Genomic DNA, 27867 nt, shown 5'->3' on the forward strand with positions numbered 1-27867 from the left:
AATAACTTTATTATTCCCCCCAAATAGAATACCTTGACTACTGAAATAATATTGAAATTATTATTATAACTCTGAAATTTTAACATCTAATAGGTTGCAAGAGTATAAGTAGCTTTCTTGTTACTTTTTTCCATTACAATCATTAATCTTGAGCTTATATTTACTTGAAACTCAGTAGAATCTTTGCAAAATATGAGGAATAGATGTGCAATATCCATTGATGAAGAAATAAATGCAGATATTTTTTACAGAACACAACTGTATTGTGAAGTGCCCACATTTGATCAAAGATTCAGTTAGGAATAGGCAGCCACAGAATTAAGTAATTTTCATTATTCAAATTTGAAGAGTAAATATGGGACTATTGTATTAGCTTCCTGGGGCTATCATAACAAAGTACCACAGACTGAGTGACTTAACAACACAAGTCTTATATTTCTGGAAGCCAGAAGTCCAAGATCAAGGTGTTGGCTGGGTTGACTCCTTCTGAGGCTGTGAGAGAGAATCTGTTCCAGGCTCTCACTTTTATTTTATTTTATTTTTTAAATATATCTTTTATTGATTTCAGAGAGGAAGGGAGAGAGAGAGATAGAAACATCAACGATGAGAGAGAACAATTGATTGGATGCTTCCTGCATACCGCACACTGAGGATTGAACCTGATTGAGAAAAAAAAAACAAAACATGACCTCCTGGTTCAGAGGTTGACACTCACCCACTGAGCCATGCCAGCTGGGCCAGGCTCTCACTTTTAGCTTCTCGTGGTTTGCTGATGATCCTTGGTATTCCTTGGCTTGTAGATGCATCATCCATATCTCTGCCTTCATCTTCATATAGCATTCTCCCTGTGTGCTTGTCTATGTGAATTTCCCTTATTTGTAAAAACCCTAAATACATAAGGAGAGGGTCTGCCCTAATTACTTCATCTTAAATGAACATTAGCAAACACTTATTTCCAAATATAATCACATTCTGAGGTACTGAGGTTAGATGTTCAATATCTTTTAGAAGGCAGGCTGAATTAAATCCATACAACTATCCTAAATGTTTAGATCATCATATCAAGAGAAATTCTAAAAAATAAATTGTGAAAGCAGTAGTGTTTCTGTGATATAAAGTAAGGGTTTCATTATAAGGATTTTGTTCTCTTTGGGAATCTTTCCCCATGTATTTGAGTAAATATTACATTGTTCCTATTTTAGAAACTGCATATATGCTCACACCAAACTCTAATTAGACTTTGGATATTAATGTGATTTTAGAGTAAAGTAATTTTACCACTAAAAGGTCATAATCTCTGGAAGGAATTTTTTTAAGATTAAAGTATAGCAAACCTGTTTTGAAAGAAAATTATATTCCTGAACCATAATCCATAAAATTATAATTTAACAATTATGTTAAACTAGTGGCTCAGTGTACGAAAATTCGTGCACTGGTGGGGGGTCCGGGAGCTCTCACGGGATGTCCTACAGTCCTGCAGTCTGGCCTACCTCTGTGGGAGGAAACCGGCTGATCAGGTATACAGATACTTTCTGAAGGCAGCATGGACTCCTTCCTTATTTCTTTTCTCTGTGGTTGGAGAATAGGGGACTAAAAGGTGGAGACAGAACTGTGGCCAGGCCTAGGGCTTTTGTAGGCAGCAGAAAGAGAGAGAGGGCTGGGGAAAGTCTAGACACGTTTCCTTCAATTGTCCTCCCTTCCTCCAGGCCCCTTCCTCCATTTTTTCCTTGTCGTGGTGGACGCTCGGGCCTTGAACCAACAGGAGCCCAGTGACGGTGGGGTTCAGCCCCCTCACTGCTCAGCTGAACGTGGAGCCGTCTCACATTCCAAGTGGGGCTGTTTTCAAGTGGCTAAAGCACTGAGAATTCATGCCTCCTGGCCTTTCCCCTCTTGGTTTCCTCCTTGAGTCTGTTGCAAACTTCACCAAGACACCGAAGCAGGTCTGCCCTGGTAGTTCTGCACCGGCCCCCACCCGGGCCCCATCGGGCACTCTTCCTGGAGGTCTCCAGGTCAACAGTCTGTGCTTGGGGAGGTTGCCCGAAGCCCGTTCCCCCAGGTAGATGGGGCAGGGGGGCTAACTTGGAGAGCTGGAGGAAGATGGCAGAGTAAGAGTTGGTATGAACCAGCGCCTGCTCCGCCAGACTTCCTAAGCTCCCCACCGGGCCAAGGCCGGCCCCTTCCCTGTACCGGGAGGATCCCGGCTGAGGTCCCCTCCCTGCACCCAGAGCCCTTCTCCCTGTCCAACACCAGAGGGTGGGAGCAGCTCGCCTGCTCTGGACACTACCAGCCTGGCAGGCAGCAGCACAAGTGGTGCGGCCTAGGGCGCCAGTGGCCGCGAGCCTCCTCCCCCTCCCTGAAGCATGGGGCAGGGTCGCAGCAGCTCATGGCTACCCCTGGGCACTGTGCATGGAGACATTGCTTGCCGCTGAGCCACCATCCAGCCCGGGACCTGTGGGGGCTGGGGTGGCCTTGGGCTCCGCTGGCCCCACTGAAGCCAGACTTGGCTTGGCTGGGCACCTCCACTGCCCAAGGGCTGTGCATGCCCCATGGGCCTCGTCGTCCTCGTGAATCGCCATGGCCCAGCCACCCCGTCCCAGGAAGTGGCCGTTCCAATCGCCATGGCTCACTCCCCGCTACATCAGGCCTGACTGGCAAGCAAGTAGGCAGGAGTTGGGCCGCTGAGGGGAGAGAGGAGGGATGTGTGGGCCAGGGTGGAAGCAGGGAACTTGGCTGTGTAAACGCAGCCCCCCCATGCCACGCTGGCCTGCAAGTCCCCGCCTCTCTCTCTCCAAGAGGTCAGCAGTTCAGCCTGCTCGGCATGCTGCATGCACAGCCTGGCATTCGGTCGAGCCTTTGGTCGTTGTGGATGTTACGGACCCTGGCTCTTTATATATATAGATTAGATACATTACAAAATAAAAAAAAATTATTCACCATTTTATATTGGGACATTGTTGTGAATGGATTAAGATAATTAAGATACTTAATTAAGATATTAAGTATTAGCCCAAACCGGTTGGGCTCAGTGGATAGAGCGTCGGCCTGCGGACTGAAAGGTTCCAGGTTCGATTCTGGTCAAGGGCATGTACCTGGGTTGCGGGCACATCCCCAGTGGGAGATGTGCAGGAGGCAGCTGGTCGATGTTTCTCTATCATCGATGTTTCTAGCTCTCTATCTCTCTCCCTTCCTTTCTGTAAAAAATCAATAAAATATATTTTAAAAAAAAGATATTAAGTATTAGACTAGCAGAACCAGGCATATTAAAAAAAAAAAACTGTCCAAAAACAACCTCAGCTCTTTGAGAGCTCCCCCAGGAAAACAGTGTTAGGTGGAGAAGGTGAATCAAGACAAAGTAATATTACTATTACTATTACTATTAGCTGCCATTCCACCAATAGCTTAGGAATGCTATAGAATACTATAGAAGACAATGGTGATAGACTGAAACCTGCAACATTTCTTATAACCCAAACTAAACAAAAAATAATCAAACAAAAAATAAACTTATCCTTAATTCATTTAGATATTTTTTCAGGATAAAGTTTCTTGTTTAAAAATCCGGATCCTTAAAAGGTTGATAGTGAAAGTGTCCTTTCATATAACCTAGAGAGAAGATATATAGAAAATTGAGTCTTGGCAAAAGGTTTCTTTCTAAGATTGAAATAAAACCCCAAAATTGACATATTTATCCACAGAAAGAAGAATACATTTTGGAAAAGCTTTTCTTTCTTTTAATATCTGTAAATTATACTACCTGGTATATAAATGTCCCTAGGAGATTTGTTCTTAAGAAGCTCTCTCTCTCTCTCTCTCTCTCTCTCTCTCTCCTCTCTCTCTCTTCTGTGTGTGTGTGTGTGTGTGTGTGTGTGTGTGTGTGTGTGTGTGTTCCAAGCCTGTATTGAACAATTAGGGAAGATATGCAGGGATATCAGTGGTTCACTCTGGCAGGGAGAAGGAGAAAGCAAGCTTACTGTGGACAAATTTATGAGATTTGGAGCTCTGACTCCACAACCTGCTGCCCTCACACCAAACAACAACAACACATGGTGTTTGTTCATCACTAAATCAGTGACTGTCTTCCTGAAGACAGACATCCTCCCAGCAGTACCCACTAGGCACCATGCATGAAAGACACAGACTTGAGAATTATACACTGAAGAAGTCCAAAGTAGAGCCTGGGAACAGATGAATTCCTTTGGGCAAAAGATGTGTGAACCCATTTTAATGGATGAAGATTTCTTAAGACCCAGTTAGAGGATGGCTAGACCTTTGAACAGAGCAGTGACCTAAGGCAAGGAAGCAAGTTTGGGGCAGCTAGGTACAAGTACCTGCCTTATTTTAAGAAGTTAACTTGGACTCTAGGTATTTTAAAATTAAACTGTTATGTTCATAGAGTGATATTCCTCCTAGAGATTTAATCTGCTTCATCATTTTTTTTTCTTCAAAAGTCACCATAACAGAAAATCACAGTGGAAGCACTGAGGATGGATTAATAGCCCCACCCACCACACTATCTACCCCTCAGACTACCATCTATATATTTGTGCACTTTGAATGATAATTGCCCATAATAAGACATTCACTATTGAATTACTCCCTCAAAAATGTAGGTGCCATCCTATATAATAAAAGCCTAATATGCTAAGTGTCTTGTCGTCCTGTGACCCGTCGACTGTTCAACCAATCAAAGTGTAATATGCTAATGATATGCTAAGGCAGCCCAACTGCTCGCTATGATGTGCACTGACCACCAGGGGGCAGATGCACCAACTAGTAGGCTAGCTTGCTGCTGGGGTCTGGCTGATCGGGACTGAATGAGATGGGTCGGACATGCCCTGGAGCCCTCCTGCAGTCCCTCCCTGGCCCCAATCATGCACTAGTGGGGTCCCTCAGCCTAGCCTGCACTCTCTCACAATCTGGGAACCCTCAGGGGTTGTTGGAGAGCTGTTTTCATCATGATCCCTCCGGAGGGCGCCAGACACAGGGCTCACAGCTGGCGAGTGCTGCTGCATAGTCACTTGGGTGTGGAGCTGGTGTACCTATGGCATGAGCTTCTCCTGATCAGGACTGACTGGGGGAAAGCCTGCAGCAGGCACAGTGCCACTGGGATGAGCAGGAGCAGCAGGTAGGAGCTGCATGCGGCATTGGACTGTGGGTTTTGGCCCAATCCCTGCAGGACAGGGACCCCACTTGTGCATGAATTCGTGCACTGGGCCTCTAGTATAGCTTACAAGAGCAGCTTCTCTGGGATGGTGGCGAAGCTAGAGGGAATTTTAAGGAAAGATGGTAATAGGCACTTAGGGATTTGAGAAATCAAAAGTAAAAGTAAACATTTTTAAACATCTGATGAAGAAAGGGGCCTTATGCTTCTCGATTTCTAGGAAAAAAATCCCTGGAATTAGTGGAGACCAGCCAACCTCACTGACTGGGTGCCCTTGAAGATGGGGATGACCGTTGGGCCAGGGGTCCAAAGGACCATTAGATGACATTTTCAAATACCCAGAAAAGACTGTCTTAAGAGAGGCCAGATCCTAAAGAATTAGGATTGAACCCAGATAGAAATCACAGCTGAAAGGCCATGGGTTAGAGGACCAGAATGGTGGGTGGACTGATTCCAATCCAGCTGCATAGTCACTTGGGTGTGGAGCTGGTGTACCTATTTCTCCACACTCCCTTTTGATTCCATAGAACCCAGGGATCTTAGATAGTTAGATGAAGAAGGGGAAACACTTCAAGACAAACATCCTTGATTTCTTAGCTAATAAGGCAAGTGGCATTCTATTTCACTAATAAAATTAAAAATAGTAAATAATCTGGTATAAATTAATATTTTGCATGATGATATAAGAAAATATACCTGCCTAATATAATCCCATATCTTTAGACTTAATTAGGAATGGTCCACAAAACGAATTCAGTTTAGAGATATAAAACTGAATTTCAGAAGAAGTAAAGGGAGAGCGTAATTTTTTTCTAATAAAGCTAGATACCATCCCCTACTCCCCACATACATCCATTTCTTTAGGATATATTCTGAAGCATGTGTACATGGTTTCTGCTTACATGCTATTGGAAAGAATATTCTCAAGGCCTATCTGGTTGTAAGGAAGCTGAGAAATACAAATGCAATTCAAGGCGGCCATATGCTGAGGTCTTATATAGATCTATCACAATACAGGAAAGAGCGGCCCCAAAAGAGGGCAGCCAGCAATCTGTCCCGAGTTTATAAACTAAGATGTGTGTGTAAACGCATCACCCAAATAAAGCCTTCAATATGTCTTGCAAATGTTATAAGATCTACTAACAGTGATGGTTTCCAGGCATAACTGGGCTGGACAAGTGTCTCTATCTCCAGAAGCTGCTATTTGTGGCATTTTATTAGATATCGCTAATATTAAACATAAACTGTTCAATTTTTTAAAAAATTATTTTAAAAAAAATTATCTTCTGTAAGAAAAATTGAGCATATTGTGAGAGGTAAAGGACTGAACATATTGCAAAGGGAAAGAATTCCCTTTAGCAGGAGGTTTGGATAGTGGGGCTTCATTACACATCCTTAAGAGGAGTGTAATGGACAGCTTTCAAAGTGAAAACAGATACTGTTAAGAATATGATTGCAAAGTGCAAAGCATAAATTGTGAGACAGAAGAGACAGATAGACAAGCCTCCTTCATTTTCCATATTAAAGCATTAGAGACAGAATTATCATTGCTAAATCTCTAGGGAGTAATTTGATCAACGCTCAGCTGTGACCTTTTCTATCTGAAATAGACGGTATGTTTGCTTTATTTCTTCTAGACTGTTAGTGAAGAAGGCACACTTGTGCTATATTCATAATATGATGAGACCTATTTGAGGCTGTTTCCTCAACATCAAATATAATGCATATTTCATTATGAATCCATTCTTATCCATTAAAATGCCATTTTAAATGATGTATCAGCAAATGTATTCAGGATAATTGTATTCTAGTAGGAGGTGATTTATAGCACTAAATGGTATAGGCTTAAGTAGCTAGCACTGAAGAAATAGTACCTGTGAGGAATGCATCAACATTTCTATATAGTATTATTACTCAAATAGGAAAAATGCATTATTCAATTAGTAGCTCTCATATAATTTCAGCAACATCAGTAAAAGTTGTTTTTTAATAAGTCTAGGAATATGAAAATAACATGTAGAAAATCTGTGGATAAAATATCTTTCTATTTTTTGAGGGAGGGTTTGTTTCTCTTCAACATGTTATTTTTGCCTATGGTTAGTTATTAAAGCAACCAGAACAAAGAAAAATAGCATTTAGAACTTTTCATTTTTTCCACATATCCACATATGTAAATCATATGGTACAATTGATAATGCTTGAAAACTCATTGTCAGTGTAACCAAAGAGAGTTGGCTAACCTATTCTTATAAGAAGCCAAACAGCAGACAAATCTTTTTTGGTTTGTTTGTTTTATATACAATTGATTATGGTAGAGATAATCAAAATCCAATTAAAGTGTTAAAAATTGTACAAGTTTAATTGTTCTTCAATTATATTTTCCTGAATATTGATTGTCTCTGGCAACTTGAATTTCCCAAATCATTGTATCTTTAAACTAATATTATAGCTGCTTTATACCTAAAAGCATAGCCTGCACTTTGTAGATATCATTCCATAAAAGTTTAGTTATGTTGAAAATGAACATAAGAATTAAAAGTAATAAAAATTAATAATAAATGCTGCTAGATATATAACATAAATTAATCTACAGTGCAAGAAATCTTAAAGAGCAAAATGTGAAATAATCTAAATTATGAGCAGTCTTACAATTACTAATATCCACAAAAGGAAAGGAAGTGCAGTTGATAAATTTGCACTTTTTTCCTAGTTGGTGCTATAAAAACAGCCTTAATGCTGGATGCTTGTCCGTTTCATATTAATTTAGGAAAAGGCTCATAGTTTATTAAAAACTCATAAACCATGCCTGGAAAAGTGTTGGGTATGTTGTGTTTGTTTTCTTTGTTATTGTCCCTCGAGAACAGTCGTTTTACTTTACTTAAAGGTCATTCATATTTTGAAAGGGCAACATGATGCTGAAATATCTACCATATTGCAAATACTATTGAGAAAATGAACAGAGATGGTGCTATCAAAAGGTTTTCAATGTAGACCAAACTGGTCAGAATTCTATGTTGAATAAACACGACTAATGGAAATAAAGAGAGAATAGTCTTGGTTTCAATGTTTTGAAAGACTGAAAGTCATGCCTATTTTGGAAACAAGCATATGGGGAGGGGGCTCTCTTGCTTAAGCTTCTTCTGGTTATGTGTGGTTTAGGAAGCAGTGAAATAGGTAAACTGACTTTTGGAATTTTACCTGCATCTAAATGGAAATGGTGTCTGCATACTGAGCGGTTTTCCATATATGTACTATATACATTCCAGATTTCATTGTGATTATTGTTGGAAGGTAATAACCACATTTCTTCTGAAAAAATTGTGTCATTACAGTGAGAAGGAATTATACCCTAGTTGCTTTTCAAGTATAGTCACTGATCCTGAACCAAAACAATTGGTCTAAGATCAATAATGACAAAGGAACTGCATTTTTGAATTAGAACTAGCAATTGCTAACGGAAAGATTTCATGGCCTCTATTGACTTGGGAAGTACAACCAACCCTTAATGGTTATTTAAATAAACATCTCCATATATGTGCAGTTATTTTTATAAACGATCATCTGTCCGTGCCCCCACTTTCTTCCAGATGACCTTTTCATTAAACTGATTGAGCATGTATTAACTGAAAGCAGTGTTGTGCTTTCTGGAAAAGTAATATTTAAAAAAGCATTTTATGGAAGAGTAAGCTAGGACAACCTAATACATTTAACAAAATTCTGCATACTTTTTCATTTAATATTTTAGTATTTCAGCAAATGTATATATCATTCTATTTTTTAAATTTCAAATGAAAAGGCTACTTTGTATTTCTTTCTGAAGCACAGAAACTAGTTAACTTTTGAATTTATTTATTAATATGTTATATTTAATACTATTAAAAATCCCCTTATTTAGACTAGTCAATTGAAGAAATAAAAACTGTCACTGAGAACTAAAAACAAATTACTTTTTAGAAACTGCACATTGATAGAGGTTGAATAGGTATATCTTACTTTTCAATGTCAATGCCAAGAAACATTTCGAAGTTTTGAGACAGCTGCTCCCTCCATTTATCCAAGTTGTCATGTAATTAATTGGATGAATATATAAATGGAAATTGGAGCACAACAACACCCACGTTGTAGCAGACGGTACATACTTCCTTAGTTCTGAGAATATCTGTACTTATCTTATTGTATTTGGTTTTATATATCTACTAGAAGCAGCATGCAAAAATGGTCATGAACAAGAGCATTAGAGTAAGATTGACTTCAGTTTGAAGACCCACCTTTTATTACTTATTTTCATTCAATAAATGTTTACTGAGTACCTACTATGATCTAGGCATTCTGCAATGTGCTGGGGAAAAAAGCATGAAGAAGACAAACTAAATCTTTGTTCTCATATAATTTACAGTGTCATAAGGGAAGGAGTAAAAAATAAAATGTATTCATTTTAAACATAATTATGATAGTAAAAAGTATTATTAAGGCTATAAAATAAGTGTAAAGAGGTAGGAAATGGTGGAATATGTTCTGTTTCACTAGGATGCTCAGGTCTGATTAAATGACTTTAAAAGAACAAACAAAAGTCTTGAAGGAAATGAAGGATTCATCTAAGCCAGCCATAGGCAAACTACGGCCCGTTTGAAATGAATAAAACTAAAAAAAAAAAAAAAGACTGTACCCTTTTATGTAATGATGTTTACTTTGAATTTATATTAGTTCACACAAACAAGATTGGCATTTTATTTTATCATGGAAGCATTCAAGAAGGGTAATAACACAGCTTAATTTATTTAAAACAAAACAAAACCGTGATGCTGTGTAGGAACAAGAGTATAAACAAGCAATGGGACGAGTTGGAAGTCTCTTCTGATCCAGGCAAGAGATGATGGTTAGAACATAGTGAGAGCTGATGAGCAGGAAATTGGTTTAGAATATATTTGAGAATGCAGCTGATAAAATGTGAATTTAATTTTGACTATTAAAATATGTTAATTTTGTCATTGGCTGGAGCAGCTGAGTGAATGAGGTTACCTTTTTACAGGTATTGGCATGTTTGCTAACTAAATGTATGACCTTTAACCTCCCTAAAACTTGTCCTCATCTGCAAGAGATAGAAGCAAAGATACCTTCTTCACTGGGTTTGTCAATATTAACTCAGATAATATATGCAGGACACTAATTAGAGATTCTGGCAGAGAGCAAGCATCTAATTCAGGGTAGGCATAATTATTTGAAGTAATTATTATAAAGTATCATACCATCATTTTTAATTTGGCTCTTAGCTTTTGAAATTTTGTTTTGTTTCATTTTGTTTCGGTCTATCTCTCTAACAGGCTCTCTGCATCGTTCCTCTCATGATGAGAAGAAAACTTTGCCTACACATGAGTCAGGGAAAATTTCAGGACTGAATTTCTATACATACACACAGTATAATGCAGTACTCTAAGAGCAGTTAAATGTCAAAACAGCAGAAAACAGATTTAGCAATCTTCTCTTTCAAACCCAGGTTTCCTTTGTATTTACCACTACTACTCACTAACTTTTGTTTTGCACTGTGCATTTGAAAGTGCTCTAAAATATACCATAATTCTCAGAGTATTGCTATGAGAGGCAGCCTATATGATAAAAGGCTAATAGGCAAATTGACCAAATGGCTGAACGACCAGTCGCTATGACGTGCACTGACCACCATGGGGACAGATGCTCAATGCAGGAGCTGCCCCCATGGTGGTCAGTGTGCTCCCACAGGGGGAGCGCCGCTCAGCCAGAAGCCCTGAGCCAGGCTCACTGTTGATGACTGCAGCGGCGGTGACGGGAGCCTCTTCTGCCTCCATGGCAGTGCTAAGGATGTCCAACTGCCGGCTTAGGCCCACTCCTAAGCCAGCACTCAGACATCCCCTGAGGGCTCCCGGACTGTGAGAGGGTACATGTTGGGATGAGGAACCCTCCCCCCAGTGCACGAATTTTGTGCACAGGGCCTCCAGTTTTATTATAACAATACATATGAAAATATAAATAAAACAAAGAAACAAACAAAACCTGAGGGTGAGAGAATAAAAAGTACCCACAGTTTAGCCTGTGGGAAGACTAAAGTATAATTAGTCTCAGACCTAATATGTGCAAACCCTGGTTAAAATATCTTCTCACTACAAATGCTATGCTTTCCCCACTATCTGTCCACTCCCTCTGGAATGACATAACTGCTCTTGACCTGGAATAATAAAGACAATCTCAAAAATAGAAGGCCATTTGGATTCCCTAGATTTGAAGTTATTTTGGGATACAATTCCTCCCCAAGGTAGTTGAGTAACTCCAAATATAAAGAATAAAGTAAGCAAAGTCTTCCTTCATTATTTTCATCATTTGTGTTTTACCCTAGGGTTTTCTTTTCTGTCCTCTACAAAGATTTCTTCAGGTAGGTCTCATTTTTTGCCTCTTTTTTTGAATAGACAAATATATAGTTACCAGAAACTCTTCTTAACATCAAAATTTGCATGATGTCATAAATCATTTTATGAGAATCAAGTTTAAATATATGATAATTTATATATTTAATGATGTAATCACTTAAGTGAATTTTTGAATGTTTTCAATGAGCCAGTCTCCATGATGTTCATTTGAAATAAGGTTAATGAGAAAGGGCAAATAAACACAGAAAATATATAAAATATATTTGTTTATTAAAAGAAACAACTGTGGCTGACAGAATGAAAAGTACCCACAGGCTTTCAGTAGTCTTTGGGAAGATTAAATACCATTAGTCTTAGACGTACTATGTGAAAATGCTGGTCAAAATATCTCATTTGCAAATGCTGCATACTCACTCCCCTGGGAATCGTAAGTGTTAATCTTGTCCTCCAAGAGTCCCTAATTTATAGAAAATTATAGTCTCCTGTTCAACAGGTGAGGGCACCTTTGTCTAAATTCTCGCCAATATTTGTGTTTCGTAAGGAAACCTTGACTTGATCAGAAATAGTTGGTATTCAAGCATCCCTTCTCTTCTTCTTAGTCTTGTCTAGGTTTAAATGGCTCACCAGATGTCTTGCAAATGCCCAAAGGGTGGAGGCTGGATTTCCACCATCTGGAAATGGTCCTTTGTAATAGTGCAACAATACCATCTCCCCTTACCCTCCAATCATATCAAAAGCCAAACCCAACAGCTGGATGTTCAATTATTCAGACTTCATAAGTACTCTTTAATTATCACTATACACCATCATTTAACCCAATAAACCACAAAATTGTGTTACTTAGCTATAGTTATAATTGAAATACTTGCATTGTTTATTTTATCTTCAGGATTTTTAAATACACATTTAAAAATAATTTAAAGACATTAAAATGAGTTAGTTAAGCAAAATTTTTCTCTCTTAAATTATTTTCAAAGAAAAAATAGCTATTAATAAAGACTATATTTAGTTACTAGATCATTTTAAATATCTCTTTAACTAATTATTAAGTACCATTCCTTCATGATTTAATTTTAGTACAACTTTGCATGAAGTTTTGTATAATAGTTCTATTGTGTGAATATGTAATTACTCATGATGAGCCTCCAATAGGGTTTCACTAAGAATAAAAATCTACCAGTAGCTAGAAATTATAGAACTTTTTTTTTCTGTAGCTTTTAGAATATTTTTTTCTTTTACACCTAAATATCTACTATGAAATATTTATGTTGTTTTCTTAATATTCCTTTACTCTCCTAATTGCCATTTCTTATTGAATGGGGTAATTAAATTTCTGTCACCTGACACTTATATTCACCTAACATCAGACATGGTAAGAACAGTACTTATTTCCCCTTCATCAGTCTTACAAAAGGCAAAAGTAAATTCTGGAAATGTTTTATTTGTATCTTAATACATTTACTTCTAAATATTTTTAATAAACTATTAACATTCATTTTAAAATTAAATTTTGAAAAAATAAAAAGGACTCAAATTAGAACACATCTACATTTTTCCATATCTCAAATTAGGCCCTGACAATTGTTTTAGAATGGATAATGTAGTAGGCAGGAGAATGGCTTCTGAGACATCCTAATACCTGGAACACGGACACATGCCTTATATGGAAAAAGTGTATTTGCAGATAGGATGAAGTTAAGAATCTTGAAATGTGGATATCCTGGATTATCTATAAATATAATCATGTGTATCCTATAAGAGAGAGGCAGATATATCCTGGATTATCTATGTAGGTATTAAATATAATCATGTGTATCCTATAAGAGAGAGGCAGAAGGATATTTGGCAAACACAGAGGAAAAGATGATGGGAAGATAGAGAAAAGAGATTTGAAGATGCTGGCCTTGAAGATTAAAGCAATTCACACATAATCTAGAGAATGCTGACAGCTACCGGAAGCTGGAAGATGAAAGGAATGCACTCTCCTCAGAACCTCTGGGAGGATCTTATAGGTCCGTCACCCTGATTTTGGTTCAGCAATATTGATTTTGGACTTCTGGACTCCAAAACTGTGAGAATAAGTTCCTGCTGGTTTAAGTCACCAAGTGTGTGGTAATTTGTTACAATAACCACAGGAACCCAGCACAGCAGAGAATGTCAGACAATATTGGTTCATTTTTTTGATTCATTCATAGGAGATATTTATTTGCCTCTGTCATTCTAAAAATATTTTATTTTCTATATCAGACAACTTTTCTTTTTCCTCCTTTGTATCATTTTCTATTTGTCTACCTCTCCATTTCTGCCATAGAGGTCTATTCTGACAAAACCAGAGGCTGTGGTGTACCCTGGTAAGACTTCACCTCAACTACAAGCTCATGACCTCTGCAGCTTGTCTACCTGAAAGAGGTTCTCAGTCATTCATGACACATTCGTATCTAGAGGCACACCCCCTGGCTGGGACACCTATTGACCAATGGATGACAGGAGCCAGTGTGTAAATGCCCTGCTGTTTCCTGTTTTGGGTAAAAACTTCCAGGATACAATGTTTCTTGGAGGGTCCCCATGAATCTGAGACCTAAGCGCCCACAATAGGAATCAGCTCAATAGCAGACCTTTTAAAATCAGCTGTTTCTCCTTTTCTGTTTTTCATTTTCAGTATGCCACTCTTTTCTCATGAGATTTTTTTTTTTAAATAAAGGTACACATACAATTCCTAACATTAGCTCTACATCTGGATGGAACCAAACATAAGGCAGCTGGTACAATGAGTTACCCTAGGTGAAGACTGGAAGAAGTATTACTGAAATTAGAGTACTCACTGCTCCAACAGCTGTATGGGCCCCCTGTTGGTGGTAAGAGGGTGGAGGTCCCATCTGACAGGTGGTAAATCAATAATTACAAGTTTCTTGCCAATGATGGCTTGAGGTGAGTCAAAGTGGGAGTTGAAATATTGGCTTAGGTACTAAGGGGGCAATAATAAATGCAAGGACATCAGTGTGAGCTTACTTTTTGAATGGCTTTAAAACCTTGACAATAGAAAATAACATACTTAATTGAGCTAACATTTAAAGCACTTTATAAAAGTAAGAAACCTCCCTGACATTGTTAAAAAAACACAAAACAACACCCTAATTTCCTGCAGCCACATGTCAGATGTGCTGAAAATCAGTCCCCAAATTTAATTGTAAGGATTACAGACATATACGTAGACTAAATGCAGCACTTCATAGACATCCTTTGCTAAATCAACAGCCATATTAAGGTAACACTGGAGCCATGAGACCTGCAATGGGGACATGTCTGAGAATCTTTAATTGTGACCCGTTGTCACCTATGTCCTTCAAGCTTGGAGAAGTAGCTCCCTTCCTGTTGATGGAAGAGGTTATCCTTTACTTAAACCAGTGGTTCTCAACCTGTGAGTCGCGACCCTTTTGGCGGTCGAACGACCCTTTCACAGGGGTCGCCTAAGACCATCCTGCATATCAGATATTTGCATTACGATTCATAACAGTAGCAACATTACAGTTATGAAGTAGCAACGAAAATAATTTTATGGTTGGGTCACAACATGAGGAACTGTATTTAAAGGGCCAGAAGGTTGAGAATCACTGACTTAGATGGTGACCATGTGAAGATATGTTCTGAGACAGATGACTCACAAAATGATCTTTGTTCTTCAAAGTCTGTCCCCTCACCCCTCACTGCCACTAAACCAAGAGTTGGCAAACTTTTTCTGTAAACAACAAAATAATAACCATTTTGGCTTTGTGGACGAAGACAAAAATTGAAATAATTATGTGGAACTATATGTAGCCATTTAAAAATGTTAAATCTATTTGTAGGCCACAAGACATATAAACAGGAAGCAGGTAGAACTTGGACCCTGTGACATAGTCTGTTGATCATTTATCTCAGCCTATTCTCAACATTTAGAAATTCATCCAAGTTACTTCGATGGCATGAAGATTATTCCTAGGATCCAACTCCAGAGTTTCTGATTCAGTAGGTTTTAGATAGGCTGAGAAATTGCATTTCTAATAAGTTCCTAGGTGTTGCTGATACTGCTGATTGGAAAAATCACTGTACTAGACCGATAAAATTATATTTTACATTATTTTATGCAAAAAATGTAGCCCTGATTCTGAGAGGAAAAAAAAACACATTCTCAACCTGCTAGATGCAGCTAACATTAACCAGCAGGAACTATGAAAACATGTTTTAGAGTTACTCTTGGGTTGTTGAACCAGAGAGGGCAGAACATAATGATGGAAGAAGAAGAATGTGTTGATATGAGAGCACGTGGAGTCAATTTACTGACTTAGACTTTAATATCCTGGCCAGGACACCCGGAGCGTCCTAAAAAGCTGTTTATATTGTTTTTTTGATGCTTAACATGACTGTGACTATGGAAAATGAGGTAGGGAATTTGGAAACATTTTGGGCACACTGTTGAGGAAGGGCTTAGGAGGCAAGTGAGGAGATACAAGTTTTGATCTATTATGTGAGACCAAAGAAATCCCCGATTGATTATGTTCCCAAAGGCATTATGGTCACTCATTTTACTCTGACAATAGGGAACTCAATGGTGAGGAGGCCAGCCATGTCTTTGAGCACCAGCCAAAGTTCATTTAAAGTGAGTCCAATGGGGCCACACACCCACCCTGCAATCATTTGCCTTGTTCCAACGTGCATAATTGGGACTGATATTCTGAAAGCTGATTGGGGAGTTACACTTTGCAAACCAATACATTCCTGTTGATTCCGTGACCTGTGTAGTAACTTAATATGGTTGGCAGACCTAGGGGAAATCCCTGAAGCTACCCACCTCCAGCCAAGATTGTCAAGCAGAAAGACTATTGCATCTCAGGAGAAACTGCAGAGATAAAACATCAAAGACTCAGAGTAGTGATCTCCACTGCATACAAGTTCAACAACCTGTTTTGTACCTGCAAATTTAATTCAAATGGGTCATGTGGAGCACAAAAGACTACTATAAACCCAAGTGCTACCTCAACTGTAGATCCTATGCTATATGTAATAACCACACAAATGTTGGCACTTGGTTAGTTCCTAATGAATTGAAAAAAAAGCATGATTTTTAGTCTCTTCATTAAAAAGAATCATTCATTTCATCATGTTCTTCACCTAAGCACAGCATGACTAGTGTGAAGTTTCTCCTGTCCTTTTGTGATTTAGACTAGATAGACTCTGAGAGACAGATTACATGAGTGAGCCACCATATACTTAATAAAGTACTTTGAATTCAAGAAAATGCTGGGGTAAGAGCAACATATAAAGGAAAACCCTATGGATTGGAGTACAGAAAAATCTCTAAGTCAACATTTTTTAAACTAGCAAAGCAAGCCTCTCTTCAATAACACTTTGATAAATACTCTTAATAATCTCTCTATATAAAAGCCAAGCGACCAGAAGAATGGAACGATCTGAAAGACCAGAATGACTGGTCGCCATGATGTGCACTGTGGTTACCAACCGGCCCGATAAGGGCCCCGATTGTCCCCCCAACTTCCTGTGGCCCTTCCCCCTAGTTGGCCCAGCCCATGATTGGCCCCCTCACCCTGATAAGGGGCGGAGCCAGCCTGCCAACCATCTGCAGCCCCTCCCCCCGGCTGGCCCTGCCCCTGATCAGTCCCCCACCCCGATTGGGGGCAGGGCTGGCCAACCTCCCACAGCCCCCCCCACCTCGCTGGCCCAGCCCCAATTGGGCCTCAATTGGGCACGGGGCTGGCAGCTAACCTCCTATGGCCCCTCCCCCCCATCGCTGGCCCTGATCAGTCCCCATCGGGGTGAGCTGGCCTGACCCCACCCATGCACTAATTTGAGTACCAGTCCTTAAAAAAAAACTATGAACAAATTCCTATGCACACTGCACATATCTTATTTTGAAGTAAAAAAACAAAACAGGAACAAATACAATATTTGTATTTGCATGTGGCCCGCGGGCCGTAGTTTGAGGACCCCTGCCCTAAGTTTTAATATATATATATATATATATACATACAAACAATAATAAGACAAAGTGCTTAAAATCTACTTGGGAGAACCAATAAATATTCATGAAACTATGAGTTAATAATACGTATCATGAACTTGAGACTGTGTGATGATAATTCCACTGGGATTTGAGCAGAACTTATGAGTAGTATCTGGAAAAGTACAGTGGAGAATAATATACTTCAGGTAAGTGGACAATGCAAAATACAGTCATGAGCCTCATAGCAACGTTTCAGTCAGTCACCAACAGAATATAAGATAGTGGTCTCATAGGACTTTCATGGAGCTAAAATAGTCCTATAAATTAGTGATGTCACAGCTGTCAGAACATAATAGTGCAGTAAATTAGTCATGTGTTTGTGGTGATACTGATGTAAACAAATTGACTGATGTAAACAAATCGAATGTGTATAAAAGTATAGCATACACAATATAGTTCATAATTCTTAATAATGATAATAAATAACTTACTAGTTTGTGTAATTTTCTGTACATTTTCTATGTTTACATAAGTTTAGATACACAAATGCTTAATATTGTGTTACAATTGCCTGTAGTATTCAGTACAGTCACATGGTGTAGAGGGTCATAGCCTAAGAGCAATGGGCTATAGCATGTGTCCTACCTGATTAGCGTGCTACACCATCTAGGTTTGGGAAAGTACAACCCATGATGTTTGCAAAATGGCAAAACCACCTCACTGTGCATTTCTCAGAACATATACCTGTCATTAAGTGATGCATGATGCAAGGAAAGGCACACTTCATTCATAGGGCAGGGGGAAAATACCACAATGAAATACTTAAGAAAGTAGAGTAAAAATGTGCATTTTTATTAAGTGATGAAGGGGACTTAAACCATGCAGCTTCATCACATTATGAGACCAAATACCTTTAGAAGAGAGCATAGACCTTTAAGCAGAAAAATCACATGGTGAAAGTGACGGGTGACAGACCATTCCGGGAGAGGCCTACAAAAATGGACAATGTTTACTTTCTTCATAATTCATTGGCTGTAATTCTATTATCTTTAAAAGGTTCTTCTTCTAATGCCATCAAACAAATCTTGTGAGCCATTAAAGCTTCCTTCATGGGTGTTCTCACTCGATACTTTCTGCCTCTGCAATCTCATCTACAGCTGGGGATTTGCTTGCCGCCTGTTCACAGATCTCTTACAATTTTTTATCCAGATCACAACTTTTCACTAATCTCCCAGAACCAATGACCTGTCTTCTTTCTAGAATTTTTCACTTGGATGGTGCCTTAAATAGGGCAATAAGAATTGCGAGTTTTCAGCCAATGTAACAGAAATTAAGAATGTGTAGGTTAAACAAGTAAATACCTTTTTTTTTTCAGCCAATAAGGAGTCCAAGGCCGGCAGTCCAGTATCAGGCAATGCGCCAAGGTTCTCAGCTCCTTCTGTGCTGTCCTTAATGTGTGGCTTGTCTTCCCCGTAGCTAAGAGGAATGTTCCTCCTTCAAGGAAAATGCATCTTTATTTCAAGCAAGAAGAAGGGAAAAGGAGCAGGCAAGGCATGAAGAAGGAACATTGATTACTCCATTAGGAGAATAGTGATTTTCCTGAAAGCTCCAGCAGTAGGCTTCAATTTCTATCTCATTGGCTAGAAATACATTACACAGCCACCCCTAGATGTAATGGAATACAGAAAATTAACTTTTTATCCGCTGTACTTTCACCATCTTACCCAAAAAAGGCAATATTAGTAAAATGAAGGGTATCAAGGGATTAAAAGTCTCTGTTTGTCCTTGCATCCAAATTTGCAGTCAAACCTTTCCAGACAATTTATCATTTTATACTCAGTTAAAGGCAAATTGGATACAGTGGCCCATTTGCTTATATCCCAAAGTGGCTTCCCATTGCTTTTATGTAAGAATCTCACTCATTATGGTAACATGACCTAGAATGTTCCTTACGTCTAAATGCTGATATGTTGTTTTTCAGGTCCCTCTGTACATTCCAGACAAACAGTCTAGTCTGATTTTCTTATTCTTTTCTTATTTTGTCTTTTAGGGTTTTAAATGTCTTCTTTCAGGAAAATTCCTGTCTCCCAACTTTGTTTATTTAAGCCCAACCTATCTATAGATCTTAATTCTATTGTTACAAAGAGAAAAATCTTCCTTGTCTTCCTGATCAGGCAAAGTATGTATATCTATTGCTGTGGTGATTTGATCTTTTGCATCATGGTTCATATATATGTTATATTGTCTTTGTATAACCTGTTTCTAATAGTGTTTTCAATAATACACACTTATGAAACAAACTTTCAGACAACTCTGTTTCTACCTTCACTCTAAACTCTTTAATCCACTCTATACCTCCTCTATCAGGGAAATAAGAGAATCTACAAAAAGTTGTCAACTTCCTTATTTGGAGAAAAGTGATATTCTGAAAATAGACAGAACCAACATGAATTAATAAGAAAAAAATAAACAAGAAAACTATTGGTTATTTTTTTTTATCAATGAAATGTAAAATCCTAAATAAAATTCTAGCACATAAGATAATTCTGGATATTCCTTTAATAATAAAAAATGTTAATATGTATTGTTTATTCAAAATAATAAACATATTGCTTATAAAAGATAAATATCAATATGAATTTTATATATTAGTAGATCAGCAGAGCATTAAATAATGTGTTTATAGTAGATACCAAAAAAGATAACTTCCATTTAGGGAGAAAGTCTTTCTTAGCTACAAATAGATTTTATTTCTCATATTAAGAAAAACACCTTTACTGCAAATAAATAAATTTATTTTAAAAGATGAAGTCTATCAGAGTTTGTGCCATGTTCTGGAAGTTCATATAAACACAAAAACAAAAACTTCACCACCAACAAAAAATAAAATAAACCTTGGAATTACACTTTTAAAAAGTGTTATTTAAAGAAAACATGATTGGCAAATAGAAACAAACAAACACATGGAAAATTAATCTCTTAGAATGTGAGAAATTTTATATGAATTAGAAAACATTTATATAGTAGAGTTATAAAAGGTAAACACACAAAGATGTTAATTATTACTATTTTCATATTGTTTTAATATAAGAAAATAAATTTATTCTGGCATTTGTATTTTCATATTATTTATATGGTCATAAAGAATAGTTGCTATATAAATTTTCAAGGGAATAGGGAATTGCATTAGTTAAATTTTAGTGACTTGATATATAGAGTGTATATTGGTCTTTATTCTTGTCAAACTCTAAATCACTTCCTGGTTTTAAGTTAGACACTAATGTAGATAAATTAACTCTACTGGGTCACTTGGGTGTCATTCAGAGCAATGCTCTAATCTGGAAAGTGTAGAAAACTGCACAATAAATTTTGACTAATACAAATGGCAAGTGTACATTTTTAGTGATGATTTTTTTAAGCTAGTATATCAGAACACACAAGGTCAAAAGCTTGTAGTCCTTTCCATATTTTAACCTTGAAAGTTGATACTTTATTCTGCAATGTTTATATTTGTCCAAATAACTCCAGGTCTCTTCGTATTTAATTGATTTCAGAAAAAAAATTTTAGATTTTTAAATTGTATCATGGGTGAGAAATCTTACTTTGGGGATGAATTTTATTTTAGAAACTAGAGGCGCAGTGCACAAAAATGTGGGCACTGAGGGGGTGTCCCTCAATCCGGCCTGCCCCCTCTCACAGTCTGGGAGCCCTCAGGGGATGTCCTACTGACAGCTTAGGCCCACTCCCTGCACTGACCACCAGCGGGGAGACACTCAACATGGGAGCTGCTGAGCGACGGCAACTCGCAGAGTGCCCTCTCGCACTCCGGGACCCCTTGGGGGATGTCAAACTGCCCCCGCAAGCCAGGCCGAGGGACCCCACCGATGCACGAACCCGTGCACCAGGCCTCTAGTTTTATATAATTCATACTTCTAAACTCTGCCCATCATACAATTCTACTCAACAATGCCACATGCATGTCTAATAGGTTTCTCAAATTTCATAGTGCAGAACTCAGTTCCTGATTTATCTCTCTAAGACTTCATTACTTATCTTGATAAGTACAATAACCTGTACTTCCCTGTTTCTACCAAAAACTCATTTTTGGAGTAAAAGTCAGATATTTTAGAAGTCTCCAATGGCTTCTTATCTCCATCAGATAAAATACTTTCAATTACTGACAAGACCAACACAATCTGCCCAATTCCCATGCCCTGAGCTCTCTGAACACTTCTCTTTCTTTCTCCCTCATTGGCCTCACAGTGCCAGCCATACTGGTCCATCGCTCCTCCCTAACCTGGTCAGGTCCTTTGGACTTGTCCTTCTCTTACCTGGAGTGCTCAGTCACTCCAATACCCATATGACTTGTATATCAATTACTTCTGATTTTTGTTGTAATGACCCCTTCTCAGTAAAGCCTTACACTAGCACCTTATTTACATTTCACATCTTCCCCTACAATACCTGTTTCCTTCTTTATTTATCCTCATAGCACTGATAACCATCTAACCTAATCACTTCTAAAGTAGGCCTTACCTGGCTAGGTGACCTAAAATTCCAAAACCCTCCAACTTCTCCCTAGTATTTTTTTCTTCGATACTTACCACAATTCTAAATTGTTCTACAATTTGCTGTTTTTATTATTATTATTAGAAATGTACCTTTGATCTTTTTAAGTGGAATTACAAACTTCTTGGTGTTTTTTAGTATATATGTATGTATGCACCAATATTCCATTATCATTACTCAATTTTTGTTGTTTTTTAGGATACATTCACAAGAGATTCTCATATAAATTCCTTTGCATTCATAGAAGTATTTTCACATGGTAGATTTATAAAAATAGAATTGCCAAGTCACGGTCTATACACATTTTTTAAATATCAGATATTATTCACAGTTTTCCCAAGAATTATTGCTACATCATATTCCCTACCATGTATGAGAATGCCAAACTCCCAATGTTCTCAAAAACATCTTACAATATAACTCCATAAGTTTTTGAGGATCTGCATAAGAAGTATGTTAACTTGTTTAATGTAAGTTTAGATCTTTAGCCATTTTTATGACTTCTTTGTGATTAAAATATTTGTTTGCTTATTTCTACCTTTTCCTCAATGATTTGGAATATGTTTTGATATGTTTTATGTATTAACTATTGTTATTTGTGCTACAAGTACTTTTCCTGGGCTGTATGTTATAAGCAAATCTTAGGCTGGGCTTTGCCTTGCAGTTGTTTCTTTAAATTTATAATTTTTTATTTTAATCTTTTCATTTGTGCTATATGGGTTTTATATTACGCATAATAACTTTAGCCCAAAGTTTGAAAAGTAAATCTCAGCTAGGTAGATTCCCCCCCCCCTCTCTCTCTTAAGCTATATATATATAGTTTAATTGAAAATAACAGGGTATAAGATTAACAAAGTTATATACCCTTACTTAATCCACAAAAGAAATCAGTGATTTCAGCTTATTTAACAATTTATTCATTAGCTCCTTCATAATATAAAATACTTTATTTATCACTCAATAAAACTATATATTTACATGGATTTGCTTTTGGTTTTTGTTCTCTTCTTATGATGTACTTCACCAAGATTATATTCCCTTAATTAGCATAACTTTATCCTACATTTCTGTAAGTGCTGAGGCACATCCTTCTCTCTTTGTTATGCATTATCAAATTCCTTTGCTTCCATTTGCCTTTTTAAAATATCCTTCCAAAATGTATGTGAGGCAATAATCACTATTCTTTGTACAAGGAATGGTTTAACTTTATCCATAATAAAATTTTAGTGAAGCAAAACACATTGAATTTATTGCCTTTTAAATGAGTTCAACCAGGAATTCTCTTTTTAAATCAAGTATTGATAAAGTACATAATAATTGTTTTCTTACTGTATTTTTTCTTTACTGTGTAAAACAATGAACGCTACTTAAACAAAAATCAATTCCTTTCTTTATGAAAAATAAATCTTGTGAAAAAGCTGTTAAACTTACCCACAATAAAATTTCTGTTAATTCAGAAAAGCAACAACATTCTACCTCTTCCTTTAAGTCAGATCACAAGAGAAAAAAAGGTGCCAAAAAATGTTCAAAATCACTATTTCTTCTCAATATACTTATTCTTTTCCTATGTTTAGAAGAAAATAAATAAAATTATAGGTATTGAAGTCAAAGTTTTTCTTTCTCAGTCACCACTCTCCTTGGCCTTTTCCTGAGTCTCCATTCTCCTTGAATATTCACAATGGAGGTCACCTCCTTTGATACTGCTGGGGCCCTTCCTTCTGCTATTTGGAAACACTGGCTTGTCTTCCTTCTTCCTCGCTAACTGGCAGCCTGTCCCATGACTTTAAGTTACATTACTTTCTCAAAATAAAAACATGTTTTTTTGTGTTGTTGTTTTCAATAGTCATCTATCCTATATTGACATGGTTTACACTGTCTTTTTTGCTAGATAATTCAGATCAATACCATTCTTCCAAAAGACAATTCTCCTGTATGAATCCATGCTCAAAATCCTCAAAACACATTTTTTTTTTGTAATTCTCTACTATCCAGTTTCCTCCTCTCAAGGGGTCTCAGTTTCTGTTGATAGTATCATTGTTATCTTAGTCACCTCTGCTCAATATTTATGATTTAATTTCTAGTTCTCTCATACTAACCCCAAGCATCCAATAAAAAAAAAACACAACTATATTTAATTCTCCCTTCATAATAATTTTTCCATCTTTCCCTTTTGTCTATTGCAAAAAATCATCACCATTTTCTAGACTGTTATCACTTTGCTACACTGTCTCAATAGTTTTATATTATGCCTCCTGAATTCACAAATATAATTGCCAAATAATTTCCAAAAATCAACTTGCCACTGACCTTCTAAAGAAAAATAGTAACTCCTAAACAAATATTTATTGACAGTCTGGTTGAACTTCTACTGACTCCCCATTGCCAATAACATATAGATAAAATGCTCTATGATGGCAATTAAGAATACTGTATTCTGTTATAATGTTATCCGTTCTAATATCTGAGACATAAGCTCTAGTTTTCTCACTGCCCTATGACATATCTCCACATTTGCATTTATAATGTATCATGTATGTGAAATCTAATACACAAAATAAGCCAATGAACAAAATGGAAACAGAGGCATGGATACATTAAACAGACTGACAGTTGTCAGAGGGGAGGGGAGAGAGGGGGACTAAATGAAAGAATGTGAAGAGATTAGCCAAATAACATGTATGTATAACCCGTAGACACAGATAATAGTATGCCAGAAGAAAGATGGTTTGGGGTAGGGGCTGGGTGGAGGTGGCTAAAAGGGGGGTGGGGGGTGATAGCTATAATAGTGTCAACAATAAAAATAAAGAAAAAAAATCCTCAATATATTTTAAATAGAAATTATTCCAAAGTATAACATAAATATATTATTTGTAAAGTTTGCAAAGAATGAGTAAAATCATTAAAGTTTATACCTATAATTATTACCCAGCTCAAGGAGGAGACAATTCTCATCTGTCCCTGTCTTACTCCTTCCTAGTTATAACCTCAGCTCCTGAATCACCATTGTACTCACATCTAACCCATCTCAATGTTAGATGTGAGTATAATCAACCGATCCATCATAGATTATCAAAAGTTCTGCTAGCTCCCTAAATTTTAGCATCAACCCTTTGCTTAAATTCTTGGCTTCTCATCCTATACCAAACAATGATACATTATCTTAGAAAAAAGCTTAAAGAAGGTCCACTTCTCTTAAAACTCCCCTTAATTTCTTGATGGCTATATCCCTGGTTGAATTTGCAGGTTTCTTTCTTTCTTTTTTTTTAAATCTTTTCCATGTTATTTCTTTGTTTTCAACATGACTTTTTGGCCATTTTTTTCAGTTGCTCTCTATGGGGCCATTAGTCTTCTAAGAGCTACCTCTTAAATATATTTGGTAAAAATGTTAAAGCAGAGACATAGAAGCGTGGACAGACTGTTGAATCTCAGAGGGAAGGCAGGGGAGGGTGGGTTGGAAGAGATCAACCAATGAACCTGCATGCACATATGCATGACCCCTTGACACAGACAATGGGATGGGAGCCAGCTAGAAGAGGTTAAGGCGGGGGGAGGGGGGGAGGGAGGAGGATCTATGTAATACTTTCAACAATAAAGTTTTTTTAAGGCATCTTCAATTGAGTGTCTTTGGGGGGATTGTTGATTGTTCCAGATTTATGCATTTGAGAGAGCTAAAGTATGTCCCACAATCAAATGTACAATATTATAGTTGACTAGAGGCCCGCTGCATGAAAATACATGCACTGGAGGGGGTGTCCCTCAGGCTGGCCTTCCCCCTCTCACAGTCTGGGAGCCCACAGGGTCGGGAGACGACCCAGCGATCAGGGGAAGGCGCTGCCCCATCACACCTCTGCTGCTGCCACTGCTGGCAGTGCAAGCCTCGGCCGTCCCTTGTTACCTGCACCTTGGGCAGCCCTGGGCGGCTGGAGGGCTGAGGGGACTGGAGGAATCTGGAGGCAGGCGTGCCGGGCTGGCCTGGCCTTGCCACGTACCTGCTGTCCCGGTGGGGCTAAGGGGAATGGGCGCCACCATCTTGTGGCTGTGGGCGCCGCCATCTTTGAGGGCGGGGCAGTCAATTAGCATATTCCCTCCTTATTGGCTGTGGGTGCCGCCATCTTTGTGATGGCATGAGGGTCAATTAGCATATTTCCTCTCTATTAGATAGGATATGCATGAACTATAGAAGGGAATTTATGTACTGAAAAGCATTCCTGCCAAAAAAAAAGTCATATATTTGCAAAATAAGCCTGTCAGAAAAAGACAAGCATCGCATAATCTCACTCATATGTGGAAGCTAATGAACAAAATTAAGTGATGAACAAAATAGATAGAGACATGTAAGCATAGAACAGACTGTCAAGTCTCAGAGAGAACCAAGGGAGGGTGGTGGGTGGGAAAAGATCAACCAAAGAACTTGTATGCATGTATGTATAAACCACAGACACTGACAATAGGGTGATGAAGGCCTGGTGTAGATGGACTAAAATAATGAGTATGATAATATCTGCCCTTTCTCTACATTAAAGCATTTAGAATAAAACACCATTCCAACACTGTTTAAATTCCAGATGGTGGATTGCTTCCAGTTCCAGCAGTCACACAACTTAAAAGTTGCCATAGCTTTGGTATTCGAACAGAATGCTTACCTCTAAACTGCCATTTGCAAAAAGCCATGTCATTTCCCAAACCATTATGATTTTCATTAACGTTGTCAGGACATAACCATGAGATTCAAATCACTTTTTTAATTGTTTTTGAATGGTGTAAAGATTCTAAGATTCTATCAAGCAAAATGTAAGGGAGTTAAGTGAAAAAGTATAGGAACTTAGATATTTCTCTTTATTAGTCCACTCATGTTTTAATGAGTACAAACATCTTCTTACTTGTAAAACAGGAAGACCTTCTCTAATTACTGAGCACATTATATTTCAATCTTTATTTACTTATTCAATAAATATCTAATATACCGTGACTCCAGGGTAGGCAGAAGTTTTCATATAAATAACACTTATATATACTGAGCACATTTTTTGAACAACCAAGTTTGTTACATTCAAATTCTGTTTCAACTTACATTGAAATATTATTTTTTTTTTATTTTTAGGAATCTTAAAAAACACTGTGTTAAAAATGTTTTGCACCCAAAAGACTTGGTATAATTACAAAAATATAAAATACTGAGGGATGGAATAGAAATCAATCTCCTCCTTCCAACTGAGTTTACCACTTGTCTAGCAATTATCATAAATGCTTCCCACCTCTAGGAGTGAGAAAGGAAGCTACTGTTGCTGCCACTTCTGTGTTGTATGTTGCTATTTTATCCAATTTATTCCTGTAAATAACTTCTCAAAAACCTTAAATACCCATTTAAAAAGCATCCCTTAAAGCAAAATACCCACTCATTCTTCCTTCTCAGAACTTGGTATTTTGAGTGCCGAAAATTCACAAAAAGTGAACAGTTTTGTTGAGAAAATAGAAAAAAACTAGAATTATCACCCATAGATTTATGCAGGTACTGTGGTTTACTTCCTCTTTTAATGTTGGCATACATTGTTTTAGTTAATTCATAGACACTTAAAAAAAAACTGATCTTGGAAAAAAATGCCATCAATTTTGCCTAGGTAACTAAAAATACCTATGCTTTATTGCCATATTCTAGTATCCACATGAACTTCTAGTTTTGTTGTTATTGTCTTTTTTTTAATTAAATCTTTATTGTTCAGATTACATTTGTTCCTCTTTCC

The sequence above is a fragment of the Myotis brandtii genome, unplaced genomic scaffold (assembly GCF_000412655.1).
Source record: "Myotis brandtii unplaced genomic scaffold, ASM41265v1 scaffold116, whole genome shotgun sequence".
In the NCBI taxonomy this organism is placed as follows: domain Eukaryota; kingdom Metazoa; phylum Chordata; class Mammalia; order Chiroptera; family Vespertilionidae; genus Myotis; species Myotis brandtii.